This window comes from Bubalus bubalis, chromosome 7, assembly GCF_019923935.1.
Source record: "Bubalus bubalis isolate 160015118507 breed Murrah chromosome 7, NDDB_SH_1, whole genome shotgun sequence".
Taxonomy (NCBI): Eukaryota; Metazoa; Chordata; class Mammalia; order Artiodactyla; family Bovidae; genus Bubalus; species Bubalus bubalis.
The window spans coordinates 58455393-58475203 of NC_059163.1; the positions used below are offsets into that span (position 1 = coordinate 58455393).

The following is a 19811-nucleotide window of genomic DNA, read 5'->3' on the forward strand; positions in this document are numbered from 1 at the left end:
GAGGAAGTAACCATAAAAGTGGACTAGGGGGGCAGATGAGATGGCTGTTTGAACAACATATACACCACCTGAGCACTTTCCTTGTGCAAAACACTGCTCTATTCAGACTCTGGAGCCCCTGGTGTGTATGTTTAGTCACTCAGTTGTATCTGACTGTATGTAGGACTATAACCAACCAGGCTCCTCTGTCCATGGGATTCTCCAAGCAAGAATACTGGAGTGGGTTGCCATTTCTGACTCCAGGGCATCTTCCTAACCTGGGATCAAATCCACATCTCTTGCATATCTGGCATTGGCAGGCGGATTCTTCACCACTAGCGCTATCTGGGAAGCCTGGAGCACCTGGTCCCAGCCCCCAAACCTTGGTTGCCTGCCATCCTGAATGCACCCCCATATAAAGCACAAATACCGTGGCTTCTTTGGACAAACTAGGGTTTTAGTGAGCTCCAAGAAGCAAATTTTGATGGGGACCCAGGCAGCAACCCTTCAAAGACTCAGTTTTATTCTGAACCTTTTCCAGAAGAGATCACCTCAGTGCCACCTACCCCAAACCCCAAAAATCTCCTGAAACCCCTTTCCTCCCAGAAAAGTCTTGGCAGTTTCACCATCTGGCTTTACCTGCCTGCAGTGGAGCGTACATTCCAAGAGAAAGGTCAGCCGCAGAGACGGGTAACCTGCCCCTTCGCCACCCACCTCAGGTTAAGAGCTGGAAGGCAGAAGGCTGATACCTTTAAAACTACCTTACTTGTGAACATTTTACAAGGAGGTTCTTTTAATTGCTGTACAATTACAACTGACCATTAGGAAGCATGTCCTGCCAAGGGAAGCTTAGAATTATGGGCAGCGGGGCCTGCCTCTTTCCAGAAGTCTATTACATCAATTCCAGTCTCCTGCTAATTCCACTTTTTCATCACAATGGTAACATAAATGGCAATGAAATGTGTCCAAAGGCCTGATTTTCACTAATGTGTATTTTCTCTCATACTGATAATTCTGGCATTGTGTTTTGAAGATCAGAGCTACCTAAATTTTACAGTTCCTATGGAAGAATGAAGGAAATTACAAGCATTCCATAAAAATTAAGTGGAAAAAAGAAGAAAGCCACAAAGCAATCAGGCAAGAAAAAGAAATAAAAGGTATTCAGATTGGTAGGGAAGAGGTAAAATTGTCATTCAATACAGATCACATAGTATATATAGAAAACTCCAAAGACTCCACACAAAAACTCCTAGAACTGATCAACAAATTCAGCAAGGTAACAGGATATAAGATTAACATACAAAAATTGGTTACATTTCTTTACACAAGCAATGAAATATCAGAAAGGGAATGTGAACAAATAATCCCTTTTAAAATCACATACAAAAAGTAAAAGGAATAAACCTCACCAAGTAACTAAAAGACTTCCATGCTGAGAACTACAAACATTAATAAAGGAAACTGAAAATGATTCAAAGATATGGAAAGATATCCCATGCTCCTGGACTGGAAGAATTAACCTTGTTAAAATGGCCATCCCACTGAAAGCAATCTACAGATCTAATCTGTTTCCTATCAAATTACCCATGACATTTTTCACAGAACTGAAAAAAATAATCCTAAAATTTATATGGAACCATAAAAGCCCATGATTGCCAAAGCAATCCTGAAGAAAAACGACAAAGCAGGAGGCATAAACTTCCTAGACTTTAGACAACACTACAAATCTACTTTAACCAAAACAACATGGTATTCTATAAAAACAGACATACAGAACAACAGAACAGAGCCCAGAAATAAACCCACACACTACGGCCAGTTAATGTTCCACAAAGGAAGCAAGAATATACAACGAGGAGAAGACAGCCTCTTCAGCAAGTGGTGTTGGGAAGGTTGGACAGTTGCATGCAAATCAATGGAGTTAGAATACACCCCTCACATTATACACAAAAATAAGTTCAAAATGGCTTAAAGACTTAAATATAAGATATGACACCATAAAACTTCTACAAGAGAACATAGGCAAAACATGCTATGGTTCTTGCTTGGTGGTCCAGTGGTTAAGAATCTGCCTGCCAATGTAGGGAACACAGATTTGATTCTTGGTCCAGAAACGAAGATCCCACATGCCATGGATCAACTAAGCCCGTGTGCCACAGCTACTGAGCCCACATGCTGCAACCACTGAAGACCACCCACCCTAGAGCTCATGTTCTGCAACAAGAGGCCCACACACCAAAACTAGTTTCTACTTGCTGCAACTAGAGAAAGCCCGCATGCAGCAATAAAGGCCTAGCACAGCAAAAATTAGTGAAAAAAATTTCTCTGACATAAATCATACCAGCATTTTCTTAGCCCAGCCAAAGCAAAAGAAATAAAAGCAAAAATAAATGAATGGGATCGAATCAAACTTACAAGCTTTTGCACAGCAATGGAGACCATGAACAAAATGAAAAGACAACCTATGGACTGGGAGAAAACATTTGCAAATGATGCAGCTGACAAGGGATTAATTTCCAAAATATACAAACAGCTCACACAACTCATTAACACAAAAGAAACAACCCAACCGAAAAATGGGCTGAAGACCTAAATAGACATTTATCTAAAGGAGACATACATATCCAAAGATACCAATGGGCACATGAAAATATGCCCAACATAGCAAATTACTAGAGAAATGCAAATCAAAACTACAATGAGATATCACTTCGCACCAGAATGGCCATCATTACAAAGTCTACGAAGTTATTAATGCTGAAGAAAGTGTGAAGAAAAGGGAACTCTGCTACACTGTAGGCAGGAATGTACATCGGTGCAGCCACTATAGAGAACAGTGTGCTTGTTCCTAAAAAAACTTAAAGTGGAGTTAACATATGATCCAGCAATCCCACTCCTGGGCATATTTCAGAAGAAAATTCTAATTTGAAAAGATACATGCACCCCTGTGCTCACAGCAACACTCTTTACAGGAGCAGGACATGGAGACAGCCTAAATGCATGTCAACAGATGGAAGGATGAATAAGACGCGGCAAACACACAATGGAGCATCTCTCAGCTGTAACGAACAAGACAATGCCACCTGCAGCAACACGGATGGACCCAGAGACTGTGCGCCAGGTAAAGCAAGTCATAAAGAGGAAGAGAAATACCACAGGATATCACTTACAGGTGGAATCTAAAATGTGACCCAAATGAACATATCTATGAAACAGACCCACCCACAAATATAGAGAAAAGACTTGCGGTTGCCAAGGGGAGGGGAGTTGGGGACGGAAGGATAAGGAGTCTGGGATTAGTAGATGCAAATTATTATTACAGATAAACAAGAGGTCCTACTATATAACACAGGAAATATATTCAACATCCTGTGATAAAACATAATGGAAAAGAGTATGAAAAATAATATATATATATAAAACTAAATAACTCTTTGTACAGCACAATTAATACAATATTGTAAATCAACTATACTTCAATAGCATTTCTAAAGAAGAAGAAAGCCACTGTACAAACCCATGGCCTTCACTACCATATGGCTTTGGGGAGAACAGAGTTGTGAAAGTAAGAAGAAGCAGATTAGAAACATTTCGCACTGTGTTCCCTTTCATTTTAATATCCCTGCTTATAATGAATAGTTTTTATAATGAATATTTTTTAACAATAATAGTTGACCAGAGAAGCTCAGAAAGGGCTGGCGTTGCAACTAGCTTCTCATCCCCTTAGAAAAGCTGAATCATGGCAGCACACATTTATCAGATGCAAAGACACTTTCGCTCTGTGAATTCAGGCAGGAACCCTTGAAGGCCTGGGTTGAGTATCTCACAGTATCAATCACGTGGCAGGAAACAGGTGAGGATGATAATATGCCTTAAAATAACTGCCAAGTCCAGCAGGCCTGGGAGGCCTTACCATCTCTCCTGGATACTCAGAAGGGCAAGTGCCTCAAGAGAAGCCCAGCTGGGGAATTCTAAAGGCTGTGTACGGGTCCCACGCTGCAGGATTAGAGTCTGACACACCGGCTTTCATTTGTGTTGGAACAGGATGATTAGGTAAAGAAGGGCAGAATATTTTCCTACTTAGGAATTCAAATTAAGAGTTGCCTCCTTGGGCTTCATACAGCTCAGCACCACAGAGATGCTTTTCATTTTCCTTATTCCACAGAGCCCCTTCCTTTCATGGGGCAAGATTCGGTCAGTCACCTTGGAGATTGGCCAGTTAGCACCTTTCCCACCCTGACCATCAGATCAGAGTGTACTGGTGCTTGATTGCCTAGTCTGTCCTGGCTCTGTTTTAACTAAAAGAAAGTGAAACAGAGAAGAGGCTGTTTGTTCTGCCTAACCTTTAGTCCTACACCCAAAGCTAATAAAACTACTAACTTATCAAAAGCTTTGCACTTTACATACACTGGCATATTTAATCATCATGATAATCTCTTAACTTCTACATTCATTTCCATTTACACATGTCACCGAAGCTCAGTAAAGCGAAAGTCTCTCAGTCATGTCTGACTCTTTGCGACCCCATGGACTATACAACCCATGGAATTCTCCAGGCCAGAATACTGGAGTGGGTACTATCCCTTCTCCAGCGGATCTTGCCGACCCAGGAATCGAACTGGGATCTCCTGCACTGCAGGCGGATTCTTTACCAACTGAGCTATCAGGGAAGCTCAGAGATGTGTTTAAAACCCCAAGCCCAAGTCTCAGTAAGAAGGAGGAAGTTTAAATCCACATAGTCTGACTGGACAACTCAGTGCTTCCTCTTTAAACCTTTCCAACCAGCTTTCTGAGAGGCCCACAACCTCTCTAGGACTTGATGGTGAGTGTAATATGAGAGTAGGAAAAGCGACAAGGAACACAAGATGGTAGGCAGAAGTTGGGGTGATACCACCATTGGTTTTCTGTTGCCTCCGTGTATGCAAACAATAATCTAAGGAAATCAAGGTAAAATTAAACAAGAATCCATCAACTAGTGAATACATGAACAAAATATGACCTATCCATATATAACAAATATATAAACAAAGTATGTATATACAATAGAATACTAGTAAGCAATAAAAGGGCTTCCCTTGTGGCTCAGCTGGTAAAGAATTCACCTGCAATGTGGGAGACCAGGGTTCGATCCCTGGGTTGGGAAGATCCCCTGGAGAAGGGAAAGGCTACTCACTCCAGTATTCTGGCCTGGAGAATTCCAGAGAGGGTCACAAAGAGACACGACTGAGCGACTTTCACTTCACTTCAAGAAATTAAAAGGAAGGAAATACTGATCAAGCTGCAACATACAGGACGCTCAGAAACATTCTGCAAAGTGGAAGTGGCCATATGCAGAGAAGTACTTACTGTATGCTTCCATTTATATGAACTATCCAGAGAAGGCAAATCGACAGAGATGGAAAGCAGATTAGTGATTGCCTGGGACTAAGGTTGAGAGCAACAATTAACTGTAAATTGGCTCATGGGATCTTACTGAAGTGATGGAAATGCTCCAAAACTGGATCATAGTGCTAGTAACACAGGTCAGTAAATTGACTAAAAATCACTGAATTAATTAAACATTTAAGGAGGGGTGTTTTATGTAATTTGTACCTTAAAGTTTCAGATAAATGAGATATCTCAAAAAAAAGTAAGTCTACCTATACAAAACTGCATCTACTTAAGAAACAAATTATTGAATCTACATTATGTCAAAAGCACCATTGTTAACAATCATTGATTATATAGGCACACCATCTTCCCACCAGTGAGCTCCACTTTTCAGAGGGTTACTCGCTGGGGTTAGTCTTGTCCTCTGCTGTGGGGAGGGAGTGGTGTCAGGAAAAAGTTTTCCCATGGGACTGGCCTTATTAACCAGACACAAAGGACCATGTGTAAACCAAAGACCAGCATGTTCACAGGGACTTATCAGTTCCTCCTCTCTGCTTGGGAAGTCTGTGGGAAGCTGAGCTGAATGAGGTCTGGGAAGTGTAGACTCTACAGGAAGAGTCCACTGGGTCATCTCCATATCACCTTCCAAAAGCTGCAGTTGCCTGTAGAATCCTGATTACACCTGGCACTGTGAGGTTTTGGAAATCTTATAGGACCTTTCACAACTCAAGTTTCTCACCTGTAAAATAATAAGTGCTTCAGAGTCATGAGGGTAAAATATGGGAAACACCTCACAGAATGCCTGGCCAGAGTGAGTTCTCACCTGCTCACAGCTATTGCCACCATTCAACAGATTGGCAGCCCACCAGAACATCCTCAGGCAGTGATCAAAGACACTCAGATACTTCTGCTCTTGCTTGCTGAATCTGTTTTCCAGGCTCTGAGCCAACCACCCCACTTCTGTTAATTAGTCTTTCTTGAGCCAGGTAGAAAGTTTCCTCACATTCCCATATAGTTCAACTCCAAAGAAGCCATATCTGTAAGTAAAACTTTATCATCAGTTTTTGGACAGTCAGTATTCTGAATGCCCTTTTGGGGTTTGGGGAACACCCCCCTCTAACTGACACCCCATGAGACAAAGCCATTTCCCTCTACAGAAGCTATGAACACCAAGATAACTTTCCCAGTCTTCCTATGACCTGGATGCTGTCAACCAAACACCTACACCGACTTTGAGATGTGGCCTGTGACACCAGAGAACAGGGGCCACTCTCCTGGAAGAGGCGCAGCAGTGTCCAGCTTCACACCCAGTCGTGTCAGTGCCGCGGGCGGGCTGGGTGCCCAGGCATTGGCAGCGGAGGTTGGACCTTCACAGGACCAGTTCTATATTATTTTTGGCATTCTTCTGGCTCTAGAACCTCTGAGTTGAATTTTCTGTTCCTCCCAGAGAGTCCTCACTAACAAATTTCTTTTCTTCTTGAATAAGCTAGAGTTGATTTCTTCCTAATAAATCTGTACTGGAAGTGGCTGCTGGCAGCAGACCATCAGGAAAATGGGGGGTAATCTGGATATTAGCTCCTGGGCCCAGTAAGGGCAGAAAGCAGTGAAACTCCAGCAGGTATGAAGGGATAGTACCTAATTATGAATACAATAGTGAATAGTTCCTCAGATTTATCACCTGTTGTGGACAGAACTGAGTCCCCCCACCCCCACCAACATTCTTACACTGAAGCCCTAACCCACAACATGGCTGTATTTGGAAAGAGGGCTTTTAGGAGTTACTTAAATTAGGTCATTAAGGTTAATTAAGGTTAAAATAGGGTGGACCCTGATGCAATAGAATTAGTGTTGTCATGAGAAACCGGAGAACTTGTGCACTCTCTCCCCACCTGCACTCCGAGGAAAGGCCATGTAGGACAGAGTAAGACGGTGGCCATCTACAGTCCAGGAAGAAGCCTCACCAGAAACGGGTCGGCTGGCAGCAAAACATTTAAGGGATGGGGCTTCCTCAATGACCCTGACACCTCTCAGCAGTAGGAGACTCCATGGCCTGGTTCCAGGACGGTTTTCTTCCTCTTTCCCATGGGACAAGGATTTTTCTTTTTCTTTCTCCAGCCTCATTTGATCTTCACTTGTAGTCTGGGGTGAAAGGCTGCTCTCCTTCTCAAGCAGACACTGCTTTTCTTACCTAGCAGAGATGAACTTGGGCAGGGCTTGGTTTTTTTCCATAGCAGCAGTTTCTCAGCTCCCTCTAGCCTGCACCACCAAGAGTCTCATCTCAGTCCTCCACTAGTATTGGATGTTCCTTGTGAGTGCTGAGAGAGGACCACATAAGCACCTGCTCCTCCTGTGTGTCTCAGGCACCAGTCTTTATACTTTAGGCCACTGGGTTGGCTCGGGTCATGAACTCCTTATTTCCAAATTCAGACGGCAATTGAAGAAAGTGGAGAAAACCACGAGACCATTCAGGTATGACCTAAATCAAATCCCTTATGACTATACAGTGGAAGTAAGAAATAGATTTAAGGGACTAGATCTGGTAGACAGAGTGCCTGATGAACTATGGATGGAGGTTTGTGACATTCTATAGGAATCAAGACCATCTCCAAGAAAAAGAAATGCAAAAAAGCAAAATGGCTGTCTGAGGAGGCCTTACAAATAGCTGTGAAAAGAAGAGAAGTGAAAAGCAAAGGAGAAAAGGAAAAATATACCCATTTGAATGCAGAGTTCCAAAGAATAGCAAGGAGAGATAAGAAAGCCTTCCTCAGCGATCAATGCAAAGAAATAGAGGAAAACAATAGAATGGGAAAGACTAGAGATCTCTTCAAGAAAATTAGAGATACCAAGGGAATATTTCATGCAAAGATGGGCTCGATAAAGGACAGAACTGGTAGGGACCTAACAGAAGCAGAAGATATTAAGAGGTGGCAAGAATACACAGAAAGTGAAGTCGCTCAGTTGTGTCCAACTCTTTGCGATCCCGTGGACTGTAGCCTATTAGGCTCCTCTCTCCAAGGGATTCTCCAGGCAAGAATACTGGAATGGGTTGCCATTTCCTTCTCCAGGGGAGCTTCCCAACCCAGGGATAGAACCCGGGTCTCCCGCATTGCAGGCAGACACTTTAACCTCTGAGCCACCAGGGAATACACAGAACTGTACAAAAAAGATCTTCATGACCAAGATCATTACCATGGTGTGATCACTCACCTAGAGCCAGACATCCTGGAATGTGAAGTCAAGTGGGCCTTAGAAAGCATCACTACGAACAAAGCTGGAGGTGATGGAATTCCAGTTGAGCTATTTCAAATCCTGAAAGATGCTGCTGTGAAAGTGCTGCACTCAATATGCCAGCACATTTGGAAAACTCAGCAGTGTCCTCAGGACTGGAAAAGGTCAGTTTTCATTCCAATCCCAAAGAAAGGCAATGCCAAAGAATGCTCAAACTACCGTACAATGGCACTCATCTCACACGCTAGTAAAGTAATGCTCAAAATTCTCCAGGCCAGGTTTCAGCAATACATGAACCATGAACTTCCAGATGTTCAGGCTGGTTTTAGAAAAGGCAGAGGAACCAGATCAAACTGCCAACATCTGATGGATCATCAAAAAAGCAAGAGAGTTCCAGAAAAACATCTATTTCTGCTTTCTTGACTATGCCAAAGCCCTTAACTGTGTGGATCACAATAAACTGTGGAAAATTCTGAAAGAGATGGGAATACCAGACCACCTGACCTGCCTCTTGAGAAACATGTATGCAGGTCAGGAAGCACCAGTTAGAACTGGACATGAACAACAGACTGGTTCCAAATAGGAAAAGGAGTCCATCAAGGCTGTATATTGTCACCCTGCTTATTTAACTTATATGCAGAGTACATCATGAGAAGCGCTGGGCTGGAAGAAGAACAAGCTGGAATCAAGATTGCCGGGAGAAATATCAATAACCTCAGATATGCAGATGACACCACCCTTATGGCAGAAAGTGAACAGGAATTAAAGAGGCTCTTGATGAAAGTGAAAGAGGAGAGTGAAAAAGTTGGCTTAAAGCTCAACACTCAGAAAACGAAGATCATGGCATCCAGTCCCATCACTTCATGGGAAATAGATGGGGAAACAGTGGAAACAGTGTCAGACTTTATTTTTGGGGCTCCAAAATCACTGCAGATGATGACTGCAGCCATGAAATTAAAAGACGCTTACTCCTTGGAAGGAAAGTTATGGCCAACCTAGACAGCATATTAAAAAGCAGAGACATTACTTGGCCAACAAAGATCCGTCTAGTCAAGGCTATGGTTTTTCCAGTGGTCATGTATCGATGTGAGAGTTGGACTGTGAAGAAAGCTGAGTGCTGAAGAATTGATGCTTTTGAACTGTGGTATTGGAGAAGACTTGAGAGTCCCTTGGACTGTAAGGATCCAATCAGTCCATCCTAAAGGAGATCAGTCCTGGGTGTTCATTGGAAGGACTGATGTTGAGGCTGAAACTCCAGTACTCTGGCCACCTCATGAGAAGAGCTGACTCAATGGAAAAGACTCTGATGCTGGGAGGGACTGGGGGCATGAGGAGAAGGGGACGACAGAGGATGAGATGGCTGGATGGCATCACCGACTCAATGAACATGGGTTTGGGTAGACTCCGGGAGTTGGTGATGGACAGGGAGGCCTGACGTGCTGCGATTCATGGGGTCACAAAGAGTTGGACACGACTGAGTGACGGAACTGAACTGGCTTACTTCAGTTCTCTGATGGATTCAAGAAAAGTTATGACTTTGTGGATTATCTACCTTTTCTTATTAGAGTGGGAATCACCCTCTTTATGGCTTTCTACATTCTAGGCAGAAGCCTGAAGCACTTGGATTTAAAATAATGAAATAAAGAAAGTAAACTTCAATCACAGCAAACTTGCCACTTTACAACTTGGAATTTTTGTGTTTTGGGTTTTTTTCTATTCAAGTTGCTAGAATCAATCCTTAAAAGCAAAATGTTGACAGTATTGCAATTTCTGGAATATTCTGTGATATGGGACTTCATGAATTTTTGACACTATCCTTAAATACTTTTCCTGTAACTGGTAATCTATTGCTTCATGCAATACTTTTAAAAATTAAAACAAAAAGTTCTTTATTCAACTATGAGTAAGGATAAATAAAAATGAGTAAAATCTTTTTTGAGCATTAATATGGGCTTCCCTGATATCTCAGTTGGTAAAGAATCTGCCTGCGATGCAGGAGACCCTGGTTCGATTCCTGAGTCAGGAAGATCCCCTGGAGAAGGGATAGGCTACCCATTCTAGTATTCTTGGGCTTCCCTTGTGGTTCAGCTGGTAAAGAATCCCCCTGCAATGTGGAAGACCTAGGTTCAATCCCTGGGCTGGGAAGATCCCCTGGAGAAGGGAACAGCTACCCACTCCTGTATTCTGGCCTGGAGAATTCCATGGGCTGTATAGTAAGGATAAATGAAAATCTGGGTATAATCTTTTTGAACATTAATATAGAAAGATCAATTTTGATAATATTACTAAATTTAGAGAAGATTCAAAAATTGCAATATTCATTGCATATCATTCTAATATGGTTTTCTTCTTTCTCAAAAAATACATTAATATAAAACTATTTACTTTTCCTCATTTGCACTGAGATTTTAAATAATTTTACATACATGAAGTTCAATAAAAGAAAATTTTCACTGTATTTTATTATTATTTCAATGATTCCTGCAAATAATTCTGTAGCATAAAGGGTGTTAAAAAATGATCCACTGCAGGTGCTGAACAGATTGGGTGTTATTGATAAGGAATCAAAAAGGAACAGTAGTTATTGGAATGACTCCTCTATGTTATTATAACAAATAGGTAAATGAGTTGTTATTGTTCAGTTGCTCAGTCGTGTCCAACTCTGTAACTCCATGAACTGCAGCACGCCAGGCCTCCCTGTCTCTCACTATCTCCTGGAGTTTGCCCAAGTTCACGTCCATTGCATCGGTGATGCCATCCAACCACCTCATCCTGCCACCCTCTTCTTCTGCTGCCCTCAATCTTTCCCAGCATCCGGATCTTTTCCAGTGAGCTGGCTCTTTGCATCCAGTGGCCAAAGTACTGGAGGTTCAGCTTCAGCACCAGTCCTTCCAATGTATATTCACGGTTGATTTCCTTTAGGATTGACTGGTTTGATCTCCTCGCTGTCCAAGGGACTCAAGAGTCTTTGCTCTTGACTCTATTCTCTTCTTCTTGACCATAATACAATTATTTTGCCATTAATTTATTCTTCTTGCTTTTAAAACTTGCCTCACATCTATTCTGATACTTGTCAAGGGATAAATGAAAAGGAGTATAGGAAGAAGCTAGAACAGAAACAGACCTTTACAAGAAAAATATAGGACTTCCCTAGTGGTCCAAGGGTTAAGAGTCTGCCTACCAATGTGGGAGACAGGTTCAATCCCTGGTCTGGGAAAAGTTCATATGCCTTGGGGCAACTAAGCTCATGTACCACAACAAGAGAAACCACCACAAAGAGAAGAAACACAGAGTAGCCCCTGCTCATCACGACTACAGACAGCCCACGTGCAGCAACAAAGACCCACCACAGTCAAAAATAAATGAATAAATTTTAAAGAAAAACAAACAAACATAACATAGGGCCTTTTGAACAGAGCTATTTTACACTCAATCCACTTTCCCTTTTTCCTAAATCATTTCTTAGAATAATGATTTGCCTGATTTTCATAGTGGCTTAGAATATGAGCACTAAGACCTAAAATCACCGAAGTCCTGAGGGACTTTTAAGCTGAGACTTCTGATGGCTATTTAGATGCCTCTTATTTTCAAAACTGTGTCCACAAACATAACCTGCATGCATATGTTTGGCATGGCATATAAATAACACCTTTGGGACCATTTCCACAGGTCAAAATGATTCATAATAATAATAATTTCCATCTGAAAACATTATTGAGCATTCAGTTCAGTTGCTCAGTCCTGTCTAACTCTTTGTGACCCCATAGACTGCAGCACGTCAGGCCTCCCTGTCCATCACCAACTCCCAGAGTTTACTCAAACTCCATCGAGTCGGTGATGCCATTCAACCATCTCATCCTCTGTCATCCCCTTCTACTCCTGCCCTCAATCTTTCTCAGCATCAGGGTCTTTTCCAATGAGTCAGTTCTTCACATCAGGTGGCCAAAGTACTGGAGTTTCAGCTTCAGCATCAGTCCTTCAATGAATCTTCAAGACTGATTTCCTTTAGGATGGACTGATTGGATTTCCTTGCAGTCCAAGGGACTCTCAAGAGTCTTCTCCAACACCACAGTTCAAAAGCATCAATTCTTCGGCACTCAGCCTTCTTCACAGGCCAACTCTCACATCCATACATGACTACTGGAAAAACCATAGCCTTGATTAGACGGACCTTTGTTGGCCAAGTAATGTCTCTGCTTTTTAATATGCTATCTAGGTTTGTCATAACTTTTCTTCCAAGGAATAAGCATCTTTTAATTTTATGGCTGCAGTCACCATCTGCAGTGATTTTGGAGCCCCAAAAATAAAGTCAGCCAGTGTTTCCACTGTTTCCCCATCTATTTCCCATGAAGTGATGGGACCAGATGCCACGATCTTAGATTTCTCAATGTTGAGTTTTAAGCCAACATTTTCACTCTTCTCTTTCACTTTCAAGAGGCCCTTTAGTTCTTCTTCACTTTCTGCCATAAGGGTGGTGTCATCTATATATCTGAGGTTATTAGTATTTCTCCCAGCAATCTTGATTCCACCTTGTGCTTCCTCCAGCCCAGCGTTTCTCATGATGTACTCTGCATGTAAGTTAAATAAACAGGGTGACACTATACAGCCTTGACGTACTCCTTTTCCTATTTGGAACCAGTCTGTTCCATGTCCAGTTCTAACTGGTGCTTCCTGACCTGCATACATGTTTCTCAAGAGGCAGGTCAGGTGCTCTGGTATTCCCATCTCTTTCAGAATTTTCCACAGTTTATTGTGATCCACACAGTTAAGGGCTTTGGCATAGTCAAGAAAGCAGAAATAGATGTTTTTCTGGAACTCGCTTGCTTTTTCGATGATCCATCGGATGTTGGCAATTTGATCTCTGGTTCCTCTGCCTTTTCTAAATCCAGCTTGAACATCTGGAAGTTCACAGTTCATGTACTGTTGAAGCCTGGCTTGGAGAATTTTGAGCATTACTTTACTAGCATGTGAGATGAGTGCAATTGTGTGGTAGTTTGAGCATTCTTTGGCATTGCCTTTTTATTGAGCATTAGTACTCTGCCAGTCTCTGTGCTGGGGTTACAGGTAAAAAAGATGTGGCTCCAACCCTTAGGGAGTAAAAGACTGACATGAAAACAAACTCTGCTAATACAGTGTGGTTATAAGCCTGCTATAATAAACCCTTACACAAAGAAGTTAAAGAGTCTGGAAAAAGTTTATTGTGTTTGAAAGAGAGGGACTTCAGAGAACTTTAAGAGGAAAAGATTCAGAAAAGTGACATTTAGTTAAAAAGGGATTTAATTAGCAGGGAGCCAGGATATTTCAGACTGGGTTGGAAGATGTGAAGAACATGGATTTCGAGATAGTCTGAATTCCAGCTACTTGATTAACAATGTATACATGCTGCTGCTGCTGCTGCTAAGTCGCTTCAGTCGTGTCCGACTCTGTGCGACCCCATAGATGGCAGCCCACCAGGTTCCCCCGTCCCTGGGATTCTCCAGGCAGGAACACTGGAGTGGGGTGCCATTTCCTTCTCCAGTGCATGAAAATGAAAAGTGAAAGTGAAGTACTCAGTCGTGTCTGACTCTTAGCGACCCCATGGACTGCAGCCTAGCAGGCTCCTCCATCCATGGGATTTTCCAGGCAAGAGTACTGGAGTGGGGTGCCATTGCTTTCTCCGAATGTATACATGATGCTTAGGTAAGTCACATCTCAATGTGAGTTTCTAATCAGTAAAAGCAAGAAAGATTGCCTGAAAGATCTCTATGGCTCTATGTACTTCCTCCAGGATCTATTTACAGCCATCTACACTCTAGCCCTCCCTGGTGTCTCAGCAGTAAATAATTTGCTCACTAATATGGGAGATCCAGGAGAACCCATATTCTCCTGGGGGTTCGATCCCTGGGTCGGGAAGATCCCCTGGAGAAGGAAGTAGCAACCCACTCCAATATTCCTGCCTGGGAAATTCCATGGACAGAGGAGCCTGGTGGGCTACAGACCAAAGTCACAAATGGTCACACATGATCTAGCAACTAAATAACAACAATGTATTTCTTGATTTCTCTTCCCACCAAAAGATAATTATCTTCCCTCTCCCTAACATCTTTAATTCCTCTCTCCCTATGACATTTCTCCTTTGGTCACAAAAAGAGTCTGGGTATGAGTTTATCATACCTTAGAAAGAAAGCAAACCTTCACCTGATTCTACTTGGTAATTGCTTTCAACAGCCCAACTTCTCAAGTTTCAGCTCACCACTGTAACTTGCAGATTAGCTGTTAATCCTATCATGTGACCAAAAGTGCTCAGACTGGAAGAAAACTAAGAAAATGCTGAAAATAGTTTCCCTATGAAACAACCAGCTCAAATCAGTTCCATCTTTCTGATGCCATTAATGTTGCTGGTGGTGCCTCCTTAGTCCCATTCAGTTCAGTCCCTCAGTCATGTCCGATCTTTGCAACCCCATGGACTGCAGCATGCCAGGATTCCTTGTCCATCACCAACTCCCAGAGCTTGCTCAAACTCATGTCCATCGAGTCAATGATGCCATCCAACCACCTCATCCTCTGTTTTCACTGTTCTCCTCCTGCTTTCAATCTTTCCCAGGATCAGGGTCATTTCCAAACAGTTGTTTGTTTGTTTTTTTTAAGAGTCAGTTTTTCACATCAGGTGGCCCAAGTATTGGTGTTTCAGCTTCTCAGCAGTCCTTCCAATGAATCTTCAGGACTGGTCTCCTTTAGGATGGCCTGGGTGGATCTCCTTGCAGTCCAAGGGACTCTCAAGAGTCTTCTCCAACACCACAGTTCAAAAGCATCAATTCTTTGGCACTCAGCTTTCTTTATAGTCCAACTCTCACATCCATTCATGACCACTGGAAAAACCATAGCTTTGACTAGATGGACCTTTGTCAGCAAAGTAATGTCTCTGCTTTTTAATATGCTGTCTAGGTTGGTCATAGCTTTTCTTCCAAGGAGCAAGTATCTTTTAATTTCATGGCTGCAGTCACCATCTGCAGTGATTCTGGAGCCCCTCAAAATAAAGTTTCTCACTGTTTTGTTTCCCCATCTATTTGCCAAGAAGTGACGGGATTGGATTCCATGATCTTTGTTTTCTGAATGTTGAGCTTTAAGCCAAGTTTTTCACTCTCCTCTTTCACTTTCATCAAGAGGTTCTTTAGTTCTTCTTCACTTTCTGCCATAAGGGTGGTGTCATCTGCTTATCTGAGGTTATTGATATTTCTCCCGGCGATCTTGATTCTAGCTTGTTTCATCCAGCCCAGCATTTCACATGATGTACTCTGCATTTAAGTTAAATAAGCAGGGTGACAACATACAGTCTTGACATACTCCATTCCCAATTTGGAACCAGTCTGTTGTTCCATGTCTGGTTCTTTTGTTTCTTGACATGTGTACAGATTTCTCAGGAGGCAGGTAAGGCGGTCTTGTATTCCCATCTCTTGAAGATCTTTCCAGTTTGTTGTGATCTACACAGTCAAAGGCTTTGGTATAATAAATAAACCAGAAGTAGATGTTTTTCTGGAACTCTCTTGCTTCTTCTATGATCCAGTGGATGTTGGCCATTTAATCTCTGGTTCCTCTGGTTTCCATTTTGTCTGCCCTTTTTGATACCTTTCTTCAGTACACACATAATTCAATTCAACTGACATTTATTAAGTACCTAGTTTAGGTCATGAGTGGAGAAGGCAATGGCACCCCACTCCAGTACTCTTGCCTGGAAAATCCCATGGACGGAGGAGCCTGCTAGGCTGCAGTCCATGGGGTCACTAAGAGTCGGACACGACTGAGCGACTTCACTTTCACTTTTCACTTTCATGCATTGGAGAAGGAAATGGCAACCCACTCCAGTATACTTGCCTGGAGAATCCCAGGGACGGGGGAACCTGGTGGGCTGCCGTCTATGGGGTCACACAGAGTCGGACACAACTGAAGTGACTTAGCAGTAGCAGCAGCAGTTAGGTCATGATAGTAACAAGATTGTTATCTAAGGAGTTTACAACTTAAAAAAAAAAGGGGGGAGTATACAGGGAATTCCCTGGCAGTCCGGTGGTTATGACTCAGCACTTTCACTGCTATGGTCCCAGGTTCAATTCCTGGTAGGGCTTCCCCAGTGGCTCAGCAGTAAAGAATTCACCAGCAATGCAGGAGACACAGAAAATGCAGGTTTGATCCCCTGGAGGAGGAACTGGCAACCCACTCCAGTATTTTTGCCTGAAAAACACAGAGACAGGAGCCTGACAGGCTACGGTCCATGGGGTCGCAAAGAGTCAAATGTGACTGAGTAACTGAACATACACAAGGGAAATAAGATCTTGCAGGCAATGCAGTGACAACAACAAAAAGGAGTTTACAATCAACTGGGTAAACAACTAACAAGGAAATAAGGTAGAATGTGGACAAGTACTGGAACATTTATGCAGTCCTTTCAGAGATCTGAGGTGGTAGCATTTGGGGGCAGACTTGGAGGAAAATTTAAATTTGTGGAAATGGAAGCGAATCATATCCAAAAGAAGCAATACTAATTTTAAATGCACTGTGACAGAAAGTACAATGTGTACTTGGAGAAACATTGCTATACAGTGAAAGTGGAAGCTCTTTCAATATAAACATTTTATGAAAAAAAAAAATGATAGTCAAAGAAACAAAAGACTTACAGTGAAAATAATAGTCTTCTGCCCTGTCTTTTCAGTGTCTGATCCTACTTTTTTTAGATAAGCTTTCTCAACCATTTCTTCAGACACTGGCCATCATATTTTAAAATAATGTACTTTGAATAGTTTCTTAGCTCATAAATTCTGGATATATCTACAATCTGCTCTGAGATGAAAATCTGACATTTTACTTGGGGCTTCCCAGTAAGTAGCTTTACTACTTACTGTAGTAAAGTACTTACTTTACTAGCTTCCCAGAGGGCGCTAGTAGTAAGGAACTAGGCTGCCAAGACAGGAGATGCGGGTTCAATCCTGGAGTCAGGAAGATCCCTTGGAGGAGGAAATGGCAACCCACTCCAATATTCTTGCCTGGCAAATCCCATGTACAGAGGAGCCTGGCAGGCTTCAGTCCACAGGGTCACAAAAAGTTGGACATGACTTAGCAACTAAGCACACACAAAAGCAGCACCCCCTCTCGTCTTACAACTCAGATTTATCATTGCATGTGGTTAAATCGATTATCAGTGTTTATTGCCTTGCAAATGTGGTTCATGAAGTACCAAGCTGTATAGATGAACTGCTATATTTCTCCTCTTGAAAGGATTATTAGTTAACAGTAACACAGCTCTGCAGCCATATTGGAATTCAAACCCTGAATAAGGCAGTTCTTAGTTGTATTAACTTTGAGCAAGCTATTTATTTAATCCCTCTGCCATTTCCTCAATTGCAAAATGAGCACAGGACCTCCAGGGCTGTGATAAAATTAAATGAGTTAGTACATGTAAAAGTATGTAGAACAATTGCTGGTACTTAGTATATAGCCAGAAAACGTTAGCTATTCCTATTACTGTGGGTTTTGTACTAGAGTTTTACATTTATCTTTCTCCTGTGCTTTTCCAGTTGCTCCATCCATGTGGAACTGTACACCATGGGGCCCCACTCACATGGAAACAATAAACGTGGTTATAAGGCAATGTCTCCATATCTTAGTATTTCATCAAGCCTTTTCTTCAAGAGTCCTCCCTCCCAAAACCTTGTCCTGCTCCAACAGTTTGTGTGTGCTGTCATCATGGGTCTTTCCTGTATTACTGTTCTGGATTACATTCAGCTTCTTTGACCCCATGTATCTTTATTCCATGATATACTCCAATTTGCTACAGCTCATCTACAAGTAACTTTCTTTTTAAAACATATATTATTATACATTTTAAAATCGCACTTATTTTTGGGCATGCTGGGTCTTCGTTGCTGCATGTGGAGGATTCTAGTATGCTGTGTGGGTTTGCAGGCTTCTCTCTGGAGTAGTTTCTCTTGTGGAGCATGCGCTGTGGAGCACAGGCTCTAGAGTGTGGGCTCAGCAGTTTGCACGCTTCTCTCTGGGATTGCTTCTCTTGTGGAACATGGGCGCTAGAGTGCAGGCTCAGCAGCTGCAGCACACTGGGCTGAAATGCCCTGAAGCATATGGAATCTTTCCAGACCAGGGATCAAACCTGTGTCCCCTGAATTGACATGCATTCTTAACCACTGGATCACCAGAGAAGTCCTATAACCAACTTCTAAAAATGGTGTATATATGTAAAATTCCTAAGTTTTTGTTTCAGAAAGTTTTATTCCAGCCTAAGAAATGACTGACAACTAAATGAAAATTTAGATGAAAAGAGTTTTTATCAGTGGTTAAAAACTCCTCCACTGACTCCTTGAAATAGTGTAGTTTTAAAGAAATCTGATGCTATTGGTCCTTTTCTCTTTCAAGGGGCTTTTAGGATCCTTTCTTCTGCCCAGTGCTCCAAAGTCTGAAAAAGATATGTCTTTTTTTTTATTGATTACACTAAGCTACTGTTATCTTTCAACCTGGAAATTTGTGTCCCTCAGCTCTACATTTTTCTTGTACTATTTCTTTGGTAATGGAACCCCTTGTTTCTCTATCCTCTCTTGATGGAGTTTATTCTCTTTCTGGGATCAGTTGTTGAAACATCTGGTTTGGTCCATTCCTCATATTTTTGCCTCTATCTTCTCCATTTTGGTTTCATTTTTTCCATTGACACATCCTCTATTACCTTTCTATTCATTCATTCACTCACTCAACAAGTATTTACTGATGACTAACCTACTACATTCTTCTACATCCCAGGCAATGTTCTGGCAACTGGAGATAAAGTAATATGTGAGATAATCCCAACCCTTAGGCTGAACAAAATTGAAAAGTAGGTTAATAGTGCCATAAAGTACCATAAGAAAAATTAAGCAGTCAGGAGGAGATATGAATGGAAGTAAAAGCTGTTTTAGGTAGGAGGATCAGGGAAGGCCTGACATTTGAACAGCAATGTAAATGAAATGATTATGCAAGACATGTAAGGATCAGGGAGAAAGCATTCCAAACATCACTGACTCAATGGACATGAATTTGAGCAAACTCTGGGAGACAGGGAAGGATAGGGAAGCTGGTGTACTGCAGTCCATGGGGTCGCAGAGTCCAAAGTCGGACACGACTGAGTGACTGAACAACAATTCCAAGCAGAGAGAACAGGCTATCCAGGTTGCAAGAAGCCTGGTGTGTCTGATAAATACCAAGAGACTAGTACATCTACG

At 42.1% G+C, this 19811-nt stretch overlaps 1 non-coding gene across 1 annotated transcript; it reads left to right on the forward strand.

The window, feature by feature from the left end:
- The first annotated feature begins 10531 nt into the window (after nt 1-10531).
- On the forward strand, nt 10532-10604 carry TRNAR-GCG. Its single transcript has one exon. It is a non-coding gene; the product is annotated as a tRNA-Arg (tRNA).
- Nucleotides 10605-19811: the final 9207 nt, after the last annotated feature.